A 13308-nucleotide genomic window follows, 5' to 3' on the forward strand; every position below is an offset into this window, starting at 1 on the left:
ACGCAGGCTTTCACTCTCTGTCTGCCTGGCAGTGTGGAAAGCATTTAGGGAGCAAAAAAAAAAAAACCCCAGCATCCTCTTCTCGACAACTTGCTAATTGCGTTACAAAGGCTTGCTTGCTGTCCATAATGCATTAGATACATCTCATTCCAAAAAGGGACAATGGCATTAATTGATTTGCTTTCTGATCTTAAATTAGTGAGTAAATAGGTGCCGGTTTGCATTTTCCACTCGTTCTTCTTTTTCGCTGTGGCAAATACGAAGGCAAGACAAGAATTTCTGAGAGAGACCAAACTTTTCAAAGCATAATCCAGGCCAGAACCGTTTTATCCAGACTATATAGTTCAATGAAACGGCTGTCTGAATGGAGTCAGGGAAGTTAGTGAAATGGAAATGAATATTCAATTAGAGTTGGGATGAAACAACGTTAAGTCCCCACCTCCTCCGAGTGTTGTCAGGTGGGAGAATGGTTCGATTGTCATTTTCGCGATGCCGTGTTGGACAATACTTCAAAAGGAGTGGATGGTGAACATCACACTCACTCATCCAGGCATCCTTTTGAACAAAAACTAGAGGTTGAAGGGAGACAAAAGCCTTTTCATAACAAGGGTCATGAAGCGGTAGAGGTTGAGGAATGACCGTTTCAAACTGACACTTCAGATAATATCTATATACTACTGGAAACATACATTTTAGAATGTGTAAATGATTAAATAATGTGGCATTTCTTGCACAAATATTGCAACAAAAAAGAATCATGTATACAAGGCTTGTGTCAGTTTTCGCTCCAAATATTTTTCTGTAAATTTTTTATGTGTCAAAGCCAGCTGTGGAAGGAAGCAGATAAAACAACAGGTAATGCTAAATTAAGCTCAGTTCCTTTCGCAAGCTGGGAACTTGTGTTTGCTGAGCTTATCACAGAAACTTGCTCCACAGCCAAGCTCATTAATTTATAAACGTACGTTTGCTTTTGAATCTGTGTGTGTGTGAGTGTGTGTGTGTGTGTGCATGTGTGTGTGACTGTGTGGGAACAGATGGAGTGCTGCAATACAGATAAAAGAGCAATATGATATGCATGAAGCATGAGGTGCTGTCCGTGGTGCTGAAGTTATCCTGCAAGCATTAACTTGCTCTCAGGGACATTCATTCATCTTTCTCACCCTGTTTCATCCACACACACGCGCACACACACACTCACACACACACTCACACACATGCACACACACTCACACACACACTTAGTTTCAGTCAAAAACATATTTGAGTCCTGAATTGAATCCAAAACAACTTTTATTATGTATATCTAGATTATCTATGCTAAAAATGGCGTGTCCCTGAAAAGGCTCAGAGAGAATACAGGCATAAGTGGTGACCTGAAAAAGTGGGGACCAATAACTGGAAGAGAAGCCAGCTAATTCAACAGCAGAGCCATCACTCAGCCCACAGGGGCAGACTGATGTCTGACCTCCAGCTGTCTGTCTATTTTGTGCTCAATTAGCAAAGAACGCTCTCTATCGCACATGTGCAGAGATCTCAGCGCTGACCTTTTTGTTCCTCGTTAATTAAATTACTAATAAATCCAGACACTAAATTTCTCTGTCACAAACGAGTGGGTGTGGAGGTCAAGAGATGAGAAGAGCCAAAATGAAGACGACATCGACGGTGGGGTCTGCTGATTCATTCCCCTGCTGAACCCTGTGCAGGTCCGAAGCAATATTAACTGTTACGCGGTTGCTCGGATAATCTGAGTTTGAAAAGAGCCACAAGAGGAATTAGAAGGAGAAAAAAAAGATACTTTAGCGAAAGTGCAGGTATCACACTTTGAGGATAGACTTACAAAAAAAGTCAATCTCTGGAGAGGAAAGACAACGTGAGCTTTGCCAACGGCAAGTCAGCAAAAAACGAAGCGTAAGATGGACTCAAATTTCTCTTTTCATCAATAACATAATTTCAAATCATGTCTAACATTTCTATCTGCCATCATGTTTAACGAGATCTGACCAACTGTGTCTTTTTCCTGTGGGTGTCAAATGACTAACAGTGAGCTACTGTGCATGATGCATTCACACCAGAATAACAGTGACGGACTTCCTGTTGACGATCGTGTCGTTTGAGCTATTTTCAAGTCTGTAAGGAAGTATTTTCAAATTATAAGACATCAAGCCCAACGGTACTGACATGAAATAGAGGAGCAAAGTAGATGATTAGTCATACGTAGGCCCTCTGTCCGTCACTGTCGATGCATGCGGTTTATTAGTTTGAGAAGATGTTTTCTACCTCCCACCTCATACGTGCCTGCCACCTTGGCATCCGTCGTGTTTTGGCTTTATACCACAGTTTCATGCCCTCCCTCCTCTGCCTCCGCTCTCCCCCTTTTTTCCACCCTGCAGCCAAAACGCAACATGGTGATTTATGGACGAACTTAAAAACACCACACAAGGATCTGCGTTTATTATATACCAATGTTTTTGACATATTTTACAGATTTGTGTTCCGCGTGTAAATCATTAAAAAAAAAGGGGTTGTTAGCTGGCTTCTGTAATCCGTAGAGACATAATTTGACAAATGATTGTGTCTATAAACCAAGAGATAATCCAGGAATTAATGCAAACATGACATTTGGTTTAGTTCCATTTGAATTATTGTTTGGGATGAATTAGTACTCATGTGACTGATTTGGGAGCCTTAAATCCAGCTCAATTGAATTTAGATATTTGTCTAAAACTACCATTTGTGGAAAATATTGAAACGTCTTTTGACATGGATAAAAACACTTTCCAAATAGGTCATTAAATATACTACAATATTTACACTGACAATATTGAAGCAAGCGATTCGGAGGAATAATCCTCCAAACTGTAAAATTGAATATGTACATAATGAAATGTAAATATTGAAATCACATTACTGTAAAAACCAGCCTGCCTCATGAAGGAGTAAAAGTAAAACAGGCAACAATTTCAAGGCCCTGTTACCATCAATATACCGAGTTGAATCTGTCATTCGTTCACTTGTTTCTCTGCAAAAACAACCTTGAGTACCAGCACCAAGCATTCACTCATTCACACACTGACACACACATTCAGTCACCATCTGTCATGCTGTAACCTCCCCGAGCTCGCTTTCCCTCACCGTCCTGCCGGGACACATGCTCACTAATGATTCCATAACTTTGTTACCACCTCATTAAGGCAGTTAGTAAGCGGCATAGCTAGATTTACCACTTTGTCATGGACTAGCAGTGTGGACTCATCTGCTCGACGGCCGTATTGATTCACTGCACCATGACGAACAGGCCAGTTGAGACTGTGTGGTGGCAATACTGACCTCCACCTGCTCTCCATCTACTGCCGTCATTACGTCCATCTGCCTCTTCCCCTTCTACAGCTGATTATATTGCAGGGACAGTTATGGCTCAACAATTTTTTTTATTTTTTTTATAAATATGTTGTGAATTAAACACAAATGTTGCAGACAATGAAAGGCTGCCACGTACAACTCCACAGCTTTCTCAGTTGAACAGGCTCCCAGTACACACTGAGTGATGTGTTTCCACACACGGCTCTATAGTTTCACACCACCTGGGAACAAATATCATAGCAAAGTGACTTGCCAGGGAAGAAAAACAAAAACAAAAGCCAGGATGTGAAGACCGAAAGGAGCAGGAAATTTGTGCCAACTGGCTCAACAGAAGAATACTCTCAGATGATAAAGCACGAGGAGATGATACCCAAGTTGTCCTGTGCAGTTATTATATAAGCCAAATGGGCATTGTCTTTGGACAATTTCAGGAGCTTAGTGGAAGACCTGTGAAAGCAGTCTGTAATGGTTTCAGAGGAAGAAGCATTCCTCTACTGCCAAAGGGTTTTCCTTTAAATGCCGCCAGAAACAGTTCAGCATTTGCAGCTGCTCTGCATGTTTATTTCAACCTGCTGGGAAACCTCTCAGGGGGAGTGCCATCAACAAGAAAAGAGCCGATATGGAGCTCGGTACGCACTAAACTACTCCTGTTGGGCTGAGGTGAAGCAGCTACTAGAGAGGTTGAGAGGCCCAATCAGATTACAGTGAGCATGGACAGGAGGGGTTAACGAGCCTTTAAACTAGCCTGATGACCTTTTGGTTAGGAGATGACCAGTTGGACTTTGTAGCAGATAATCCCTGAAAAGCTGGTTTTACTGACAGAACAATGGTCTCCTCCCCCCCACCCACCCACCCACACACACACACCCACACACACACACACACACACACACACACACACACACACTCACAGACAGTCAACACCACTGCGGCTCATATAATACAATGTGTCTGTATAATGGAGTTTGTCTAAATTAACTGTATTAATATGTTTGCTGGAGTTTATGGCTTTGCATATTTGCTGCACAAAGCAGCCATAATCATTTGCAAAGGTCAGGACAGAAGCTGCATGTACCATCTTAGCGATAATACAGACAAAAATGATAAATTATCACTGCATAATTCATATATTTCACATACTGCAATGCATGTTCGTCTGGAGAGAAGTCCTTCTACGAAAGATGACTGCGATGTGATACAGTCCTGTTAACATAAACCCATGTGTTCTGTGTGCATCTTCTGCACAGCACATTAGCCATCTCCTCCTTGTTCTCCCACTCACATTGCCTCCCCATTCATTGGCCCTTGTGCCTGATTTAGCCAGTGCCTTGGGCCTGCGGCAACTGGCGGTCGTATAGACGGCCATGTAAATGTCACCGTCTCAGAGGCTGTGCTCTGCAGAGCGTGAAATGAAATCTGGCAGAGTTTTAAGGCCTCGCCTTTCCTCACATGGACATTCCACTGTACATGGGCCCTATATAAAACTCAAGCACATGTTAGGATCACATCTGGACCCCCCCGTCTCTTTTCTTTATCAATTATTCAAGTGTCAGGTCAAAAGTGTTGCCGGCTTTTCCATGTAGGGAATACATATTTTCCCAACACAATTAATAGGTTATTAGTTCAAAAACAGATTATTATTGCTGTCTTGTGAAATTGGATAGCTCCGTTAATCCTAAATAATCCTATGGATCATGCAGCCGTATCACTATTACTGCATGTTTCATGCATTTACTTCATAAACATGAGAGAACACTCACACTACATATCAAAGTGACATATTTCACAATTTAAATGTCAATCACATGATGTATGTTTCTAAAAGAATAATGGCTGAGGCTCTCTCGTAACAGGAGGAGACAGAAAAGCTGCAAGCGCTGTACGCTGGCGCAGAAGGACGATGAGTAGTTCAACTGCAGGAAATGTTCCCTGTAGGGTTTTTCTTCTACTGGGAAGATTGGCAGCACGCTTGAGGGGCTCTCTCTCAATTAAAATCAAGAACACGAAAGGGGCTTTCCGCCTGAGCTGACGCCATTTTGGATCCAAAACAACTGTGTCAAACCTCACTACTTATAAGTTCTGCCTCAGACCAGCTCTTGTGGGTTCTCATTGTCAAGATGGGATTCATGTGGCTCGCTCTATTGAGCATATTGGGCCCAATACAAACTTCAGCTATTAAAGTTGTATCATAATTCCTGCTCTGACATTCAAGCCACACGGGCCATTTTTTAAAACTATTGCTTTACAGTTATTACAATAAAACTGCTATATTCACAAGTGGTGAGATAAATTAAAGACTGTCGTCACAAAATATATACCTTTTAAAACACCCATTGTTGAAATGATCCTCTCTTGCTTATCGCCGCTATTCATCTCCCAGTCAGGCGCTTAACCCTGACACTTGTGAACATTTACAAATTGGATCATTTATTCCATTTAGAGCTGTACCTTTTGCAGCTTATCTTGTGTAACGAGCTCTTAAATAAATCTCCTAGCTTTAAATAAACAGAAGCTGAGCTTTCCTTGATGTCGGGTCACATGACTCACCCTAACCCAACCTAACCTGCAACGTGGACTCTGACTGACTTGCCTGCTAATGCCAACAACTCTCTATACAATGCTTAAGGGAGAGGCTGTTCTAAAACATGAATATTAATTGATGGGGCACCAATAAATAGGTTAATGGAATTCTGATGACTTTCAATAAAACAATATTATAAACAAACAAAGGCAAATACTCCCCCGCCCCCCCCACTCCCCCAAAGACATGGAAACTCTGGCCTTGTGGATCAGTCATGTGCGCCAGCTTCGCGGACCCACACTCGCCTACGAGCTTTAAAATGGCTGAATGTAAACTGTGATCACACACTCTCGTGTCGTGTGAAAGTGCCCGGCGACTCAGAGAGAGATATGTCAGCGCTGGGGAGATCTTCGTCATGCCCCCTGATTCATCGTCGTCCTCCTTTCTCCTGTCACAGCCACTGAGAGGCAGCGAGGCCAGCTGCCACAGGGCAGCGCAGAAAGCTGTGGCGTGGAGGAATGCTGGCAGGTCAAAACAAGCCCCCTCACTGCGCCTCGAAGCCAGCCCTCACCACATCGACACTGTGAGCAACAAGCTGCTTCAAAGTCTAAGGGAGGAATACCATGCGAGGAAAAGATGGATGGATACTGGAAGAAAGTGGGATTTTGTTTGGATTCTAGAGACGTTCATAATATAAAAGACCATTTTTAATAGGGTTTATGGTTGGTATTTTTTTTCTGCAACTGCCATATCTCTAGTATTTATCAGCCTAGTTGTTTACTTTCCCAATCGGAGCTGCATAAAGTTATAACTAATGCAGACCAACATTTCACACTGCTGCTGTTGTTTTACAATTAAAGTGTTCAACTGGTGACTTTTATTGTGAAGCAAGTATTGCTCACTGAGGTTAACAATGACCACGAAAGATCATCAAATATGCATCCATGAAATATGATTATCATCATCCTCATTTGACAGTGGATGAGTTTTTAATATTGCAGGAAGTGATGGAACAAGATGGACCCGTATTTCAGATGGATTGCAAAAGTGTCAGGGAATGGTGAAAATGTCACATTCATTTTTTAATATAGGATGTGACACTTATGCTGTGTCGAGGTTAAATAGGTTGACACAACACAGATTTTGGGCCATCCGTGTTCCACCCATCAGCCCATCCAGACGGCTGAGGTTTGACAATCTCTGTGAAAATACTCTGCCCTATGATAATTTATTTATCGAGTAAGAAACCTTTTTTAAAATGCTGGAACGATAACAGAATCCATTATTCTGTCTAGACAATCCTCAGAGCATTAAAAAAGCACGAGTATCTATCTGTTCAATAACAAGCAAATTATGTTATCACATGCTTTCATCTGGCACTGTTTGGATACAACAACATGGCCCGTCATTTGGTCAGAAAACGGCTAAATAAAAATGTGGTTTCAAATTGTTTCTCTGGAGTTAAATTATAACGTGGTAGAGAACATACAAAGTATTACTTTACATTGGTTCATGAATATCAAAACTCCTCTCAAATGAGGCATCAGCCCTCTCTCTTGCTCTCATCACTGTCAGTCTGGTGGACAGGCCATCGGGACTCTCCTGAAGCATCAGTCTGCATGCAAATTATTCTCTCCATTTACTGGGGACACATGTGAACAGACTGCGGTACAAAGAAATACACATTAGGTCTTCCACTGGCCTTCCAGATCTATGATTTAGCTATGGAATGATGCTTTGAAATATAGGAAAAATTGTTTAGAAATATGCTTAAAGTTTGTAAAAACATAGCCATTTCTGAGGCGTGATTGCTTTATAATGGATATGTAAGCTCTGTATTATGAAAATATTTATTTATTTAAATTATTCCAACAAGAAATATGTCTACTCCCACCAAATATATAATTGTATGTGGGAAAAGTGAATATATATACATTTTGTGGTCAATTGTTTTGACGGCATGACTGCTGTTTGACTTTTAAAGGTATTTGACAGTCTGATGTGGTGAGAAATAGATGTGGAATATACCGTAGTCAGCTCCTTCTGGGTCAATGGTTTGGATGTCCTTGGTGGACGGTTCAGTGCAGCAATTCTTTTGACTCCTGATCTCAAACACAAAATATATCAAAGTGAATAAAATAATTAAAAGATGAAACAATTCGCAATGGTCATTTTACCATGTGTATTCAATTAGTTCTCCCATATACCTACACGAGGGTGTACAAACTAAGCTGTGTATTGCAATGGAAAACATACAGCGTGCAGCTTGCACAACAGATAACTCGCTGATCGGGCAGCCGAAACCAGGTTGAGCTTCCTTCAGGTGTCTGTTTTATGTGTATAAGTGTGTGTTGGTTTGCATGTGTATACGTAGTCTGAGTGCGAGAACATATCTACAATATACTACGACAACATATCTGTCTTCATGATGATGATTATGAAAATAATGTCTATACTTATTAGATTCCAAGCAATCTGCTACTAAAGCATAAGTCTGTATAATCCATTTTGAGCTCTCCAATAGCAAATTCGGACACAATATAGTTGGTATCAGCTCAGCAGGTGACCAGACACACCATCATACTTTATTTAAACCATCCACGCAGAGTTATCTCTGGAATTACCTTTTCCCAGAGGAGGTATTTGTTTGTCTATATTTCTCCATTCAGCCCCGCGCCAACAGTGAAGCAAAGCAGAATATATATATATATATATATATATATATATATATATATATATATATATATATATATATATATATATATATATATATATATAGATACCGCTCTCAATAAGACTGTTTAAACAAGCTGTCAGCGAGCAGAGAGTTTGTGTTTGGAATGGCAACAATAAGTGGATGTGTACACTTTCGCCCCACACACAGGTTCAGTAACAGTTGAAAATTGCTCAGCATTCAGCAGCTGATTCCTGCACAGAAAGGGATACGCATCTGTACTGAGACAGGGAGGATGGGGGGGGGGGTACAGGCAGTCCTCCCCAGTGTCTGGCCGAAGTCCTCCCTGGTGGATTATGTTACCTAACAATGGCAGTGGCCTTTCACAGTCGGAGCATGCTCCGATAGCTGGAAGGCATACAACCATGCCTCTGCCCCTTTCCCCTCAATCTCCCACCAGAATTGGCATTGTCCCCTGTCGAATGCAGGCCTACAGTATGTCTTCATATCAACAAATGAGCACCCCCGGTTTCTGCTGATAGGCAAACGAAAAGCAGGCTATCAAGCGTCACAACATCGCATGCTGTGGCATGAATGCCATCACACATGCAAAGGGACCTGGTGTCACTGCATGTTTGTAGAGTAAAAGGAGAAGGTGCACGGCTGTGTTGGCATGTCCCCACTAATGAAATACAGACAAGACAGAAGGCTTGACAGTGACAGAACTGTGGAGCGATAAAGATGTGATACGACGTGCTGGAAGCGATTGTCTGTTTGAAATGCGTGTAGACAAACACACACTATCAGAGAGAACGCCTGAGGCATAGACGGTACAAGTCCTGCAGGCATGAGCAGGCATGAAGGGAAGCTGTAATGGTAAACAATGCTCTTCGTCAGACATTCAATATCTGTGACTTAAAAGCTGCTGCCGCACACACAGTACTCCCTCATACTGTATACTATACAGCAAGGTGACCTCATCAGTAAGTGTACTGTACTTTGCCTCATGCCTCAGCACAATATAAGGCTAATCGCTTCGACCTCCAAAGGAATTACATTTGTATATTCAGTGAATGGGGCCAGCTAAATGAACATGTTACGGCTAATTTTAGGAATAAATCCTGCAGGAGCAGAGAGTGAAATTTCTTTTTTTTTTCAGGATAAAACTCCTCAAAAGGCAGATAATCTCAGAGGAGTTGGATTAATACACTTATTTGAGCTCTGAATAGTGTGAGTACCAATCTGCCGGGTACAGAGAGGCCTGTTTTCTCGAGCAGATAGACCTGTATTCTTCGGTGAATACAGGCTTCATAAAAAAAAAAGTTCAGCTCTCTCTAAACCTCTCAGTTGGAGCACACATATAAAGGTTCTCCACTGGTTTCCCCCAAGGTATCACACAGCTTGTTCTTCTTACTTTTACCAAAAAAAATAAAATAAAATCCACAGGACAAGAGATGAAAAAAATGGATTTGGCCAGCTGACGGCTCCCGATCTCAAAAGCAAAGTGCAGCGGAAAGTGCTCAGGCGGAGATTAGTGCCGGGGTGCTTGAAGAGTCCTCTTAAGATAAGCTAGTAATTCTTACTGGTGGAAGGGAAAAGACTCAGCCACGGAGAGTGTCCTGCTCTCACAGGTGAACCACCGAGAAGCAACAAGACGTCGTGGCGCCTGACGGGCTGTGCTCAGGAGAACAGTGCAGCGGGATTCAAATTCAACAAAGAAAAAGAACACAGCCTGGAACTACACAGCGCATCAGAGTGTATACTGCTATAGCTGACTCGTCATTGCTGCCATCAACAACCACCATTACAACACGATTGTGACTTCTGGCCTTCCCTAATAAAACCTGAGGGGGACAAGTCATGAGTAACAGCTATGTCATCACCGTGCGTTGCACAATCTTCTTTGCTGTCATCATCCCTTATGTTATTGTAAAGCCTTGGGGCGTTAGAAAGCAATATTTGTGGCACTACTAGTCTTAGCATCCTCCTGCCCCTCGGTCTGCTCAAACCTGATGGTCCTTTTATAATTTCATTTTAATTTCAGGGTTCCATGGCTTCGAAGACTATCTCAAAACGGAGCAACAAACACACAAACGAGGCTATTTGGATGACACATTAACATCCGGAAAGCATTATCTGCATAATTACATGGAAAGGCCGGGCTTGCTGGGTATGGTAGAAGTGTACAAAATATACAGAGATTTTTTAAATATTCAACAGCTCTTATCTCCCCTTGAAAGCATCCTTAATATTCCACAGGCGGCATGTGGAAAGCAAGCAGCTGAAGCAGTGTTTACAGGTATTTTGTAGCAGAGCATATCTCATCGTGTTTTAAACCTAGCGCAGCTTAGTTCACCTGCAGCACAACACAGACAGGAGCGGGATAAGCGCTCCTCTAATTGACACGGGGAATAATACCAGGAAGTCATCAAAAAAAACCAACAATAATCTTCAAATCTATGAATTCTTCTCCCTCATATCAGGTAAATAAGATATATGAAAATGATACGGGAGGGAAGCCACTACAGCTGATAACAGCATCAAGACAAAAAAAGGAGGCTAATGAAGCACAGAGACAAGGTTCAGAGTTCAGCACAGAGTGCATAATGAACTGTCGAGCAAAGAGGAAAGGCAGCTCATCATCACTCCAACACTCACGTCCCCACGGTCACATGAAGCCGCTGCAGTCAGTCATACGAGTGAAATGCAGTGGGTCTCTGATGGGTGGAGGGGGGTGGGGGGTAGGATGGAAAAGGGGGGCAGATGCTGATGCCTGGGCCTTGTGTTTAACAAGGTAAGCGCGCGCATTAACAGTTTAAGGAAGGGGCACGGGCACAGAGGGAACATCAACAGATTGCGGGACTCTTCGCGCTTTCTTTGAGATAAAAGATTGAGCTTAAATGTCCACCTTGCAATGCCGTTCACTTGGCTTATACAGGCAAGAAAAAGGAGATAAAGAGAGAGAAGAGGGGAGGAGGAGGGCATTAAATGTGCCTCTTATCCTGCACGTTACCTCAAATCTGGAGGATCTGTGTGGCCTGCTGCTTTCAGTCAATATTTCTGTTCCTGTATTATTTAGACACTTAATTAAGTAGGGTGCTAATAGCTTCTTTATACTTGATTGACCTCTTAGCCTTGATCCCTTTCAATTATTGCTCCACCTCTGCTGGAGTCAGAATAACAATTGCTTTTTACCCCATTTGGCTCAGTGCCCCTTGACACACACACACACGACAATAATTACAGTCTATCCTCATGGCATAGCACGTTTATACACCAGGAGCCATTACCACAGCTGTATTAGAGACTAACGTGTGCATTTACATGAGACAAGTGCTCCATTCATATCACAACTGCAGTTATTCGAGGGGGTAATTTACAGATGTAATGTTGTTTGTTCATGCTGGCTGAATTTCAGAAGCCACTACTGCACTTGTGGCAGTGTTTTAATGACTGGAATCACACATTAAGTCTGGAGCAATGCTGTCTGTGCAGAGCATATGCCACACAAAACCAATGTCCAAGGGGACAAGCGGAAAGGGGGAGGGGGGGGGGGGGGGCAGAATGAACACACCGAGCAGACTGACATGGCTCGAGGAAGGGAGGCAGCGTGCATCAGAAGCCATCACTGGAGTGTCTGCAGCTTCAGAGAGGAGGATGTGGTCAGATGAACACCTCAAAGCTTTGGGCACAGTGGGATTTGGTGGCACAGGTTCCGCTGACCATGACTGTATCCTGGTCCCACAAGTGGTGGCGATCTGTTCAGCCTCAACCTCGCAAAATGATCAACATCATGCATCTAATCCTCATAATAAAAATGCCCCCCCCCCCCCCCCCCCAAAAAAGGACGCAATTGCAGACGCGGTTGTTCCGTCCAGGCTCCCGGGAGGATAATGGCTGGATATTTTACCCGCGCATCATTATCACTTACGGCAAGTGGTAAGGACGGCTGTCACTGTGTCACAGGCGGGGATGCAGTCTAACAACTTTGACACAAATAATTATCTCATTTCTTTCAGTATCCGCGTTTACAAGAAAGTTGTGAGAGGAAAAAAAAAAAACACAATCAATGCATGGACCCGCGCGAGCGTGACGCTCTGGGCTGCACGCACGGGAACATTAAAAAAGTGGCTGCCGAACCATGTTTTCATAACAGAGATGCGTCTCTTGTAAGTCATGACAAGTGCAAACAAATTCCCAGTGCAGAATGAATAAAAGCAGACTAACAATTTGCGCATTTTTGCCCCCTACCTTATCAACACAGGCCGTCCGAGGACCGCCTCCAGAGTAATCCCTTGAATTCCGCTGAAATTGCTTCTTTGCCTTGAGAATGTAACAAGTCGGGATTTATCATACGGGACGTCACTTGGATGTTAAGGTCCCAAACACTGGAGTATCTTCCTGTATCGCTCCGTCTGTGGGCTGCAGAAGCATCACTGAATGTATGAAACAGCGCTTCACAGGGACGGAGAGAGGGAAAGCCCGACATGGAGTCTCCTGCTGGGACGCAGAAGAATCCAAGCTCATCCAGGACCATTAGAGATAGTTTATTGCTGGAACTTTGAATTAATAGTAGACTATGCGAATAATAAGCAGCCTATTATTACCCTAGCCCTTCGTAATATTATATCAATGTAATATGTATGTATTGTATTATAGAATAAAAAGGATATATAAAACAGTAATTTGAACGTTCAAAAGTCAGACAAAACCATCTGCTGTTGAGCAGTTTTTTAGATTAAGAAAAGGCCTA

At 42.6% G+C, this 13308-nt stretch overlaps 1 protein-coding gene across 2 annotated transcripts in view; it reads right to left on the bottom strand.

Annotated features, from left to right (window-relative positions):
- dlgap1b (discs, large (Drosophila) homolog-associated protein 1b) overlaps window positions 1-12963 on the bottom strand; it is an 80036-nt gene extending 67073 nt beyond the window's left edge. For both annotated transcript variants that reach the window (XM_068581449.1, XM_068581450.1), the window contains exon 1: window positions 12807-12963. The gene's annotated coding sequence lies outside the window, so the exon portion shown is untranslated. The remainder of the gene's footprint in view (window positions 1-12806) is intronic.
- Between the last annotated feature and the right edge of the window lie 345 nt (window positions 12964-13308).

Source organism: Clinocottus analis, unplaced genomic scaffold (genome assembly GCF_023055335.1).
Source record: "Clinocottus analis isolate CAN_PGR_092001 unplaced genomic scaffold, fCliAna1.0.p SCAF_18, whole genome shotgun sequence".
Lineage (NCBI taxonomy): Eukaryota > Metazoa > Chordata > Actinopteri > Perciformes > Cottidae > Clinocottus > Clinocottus analis.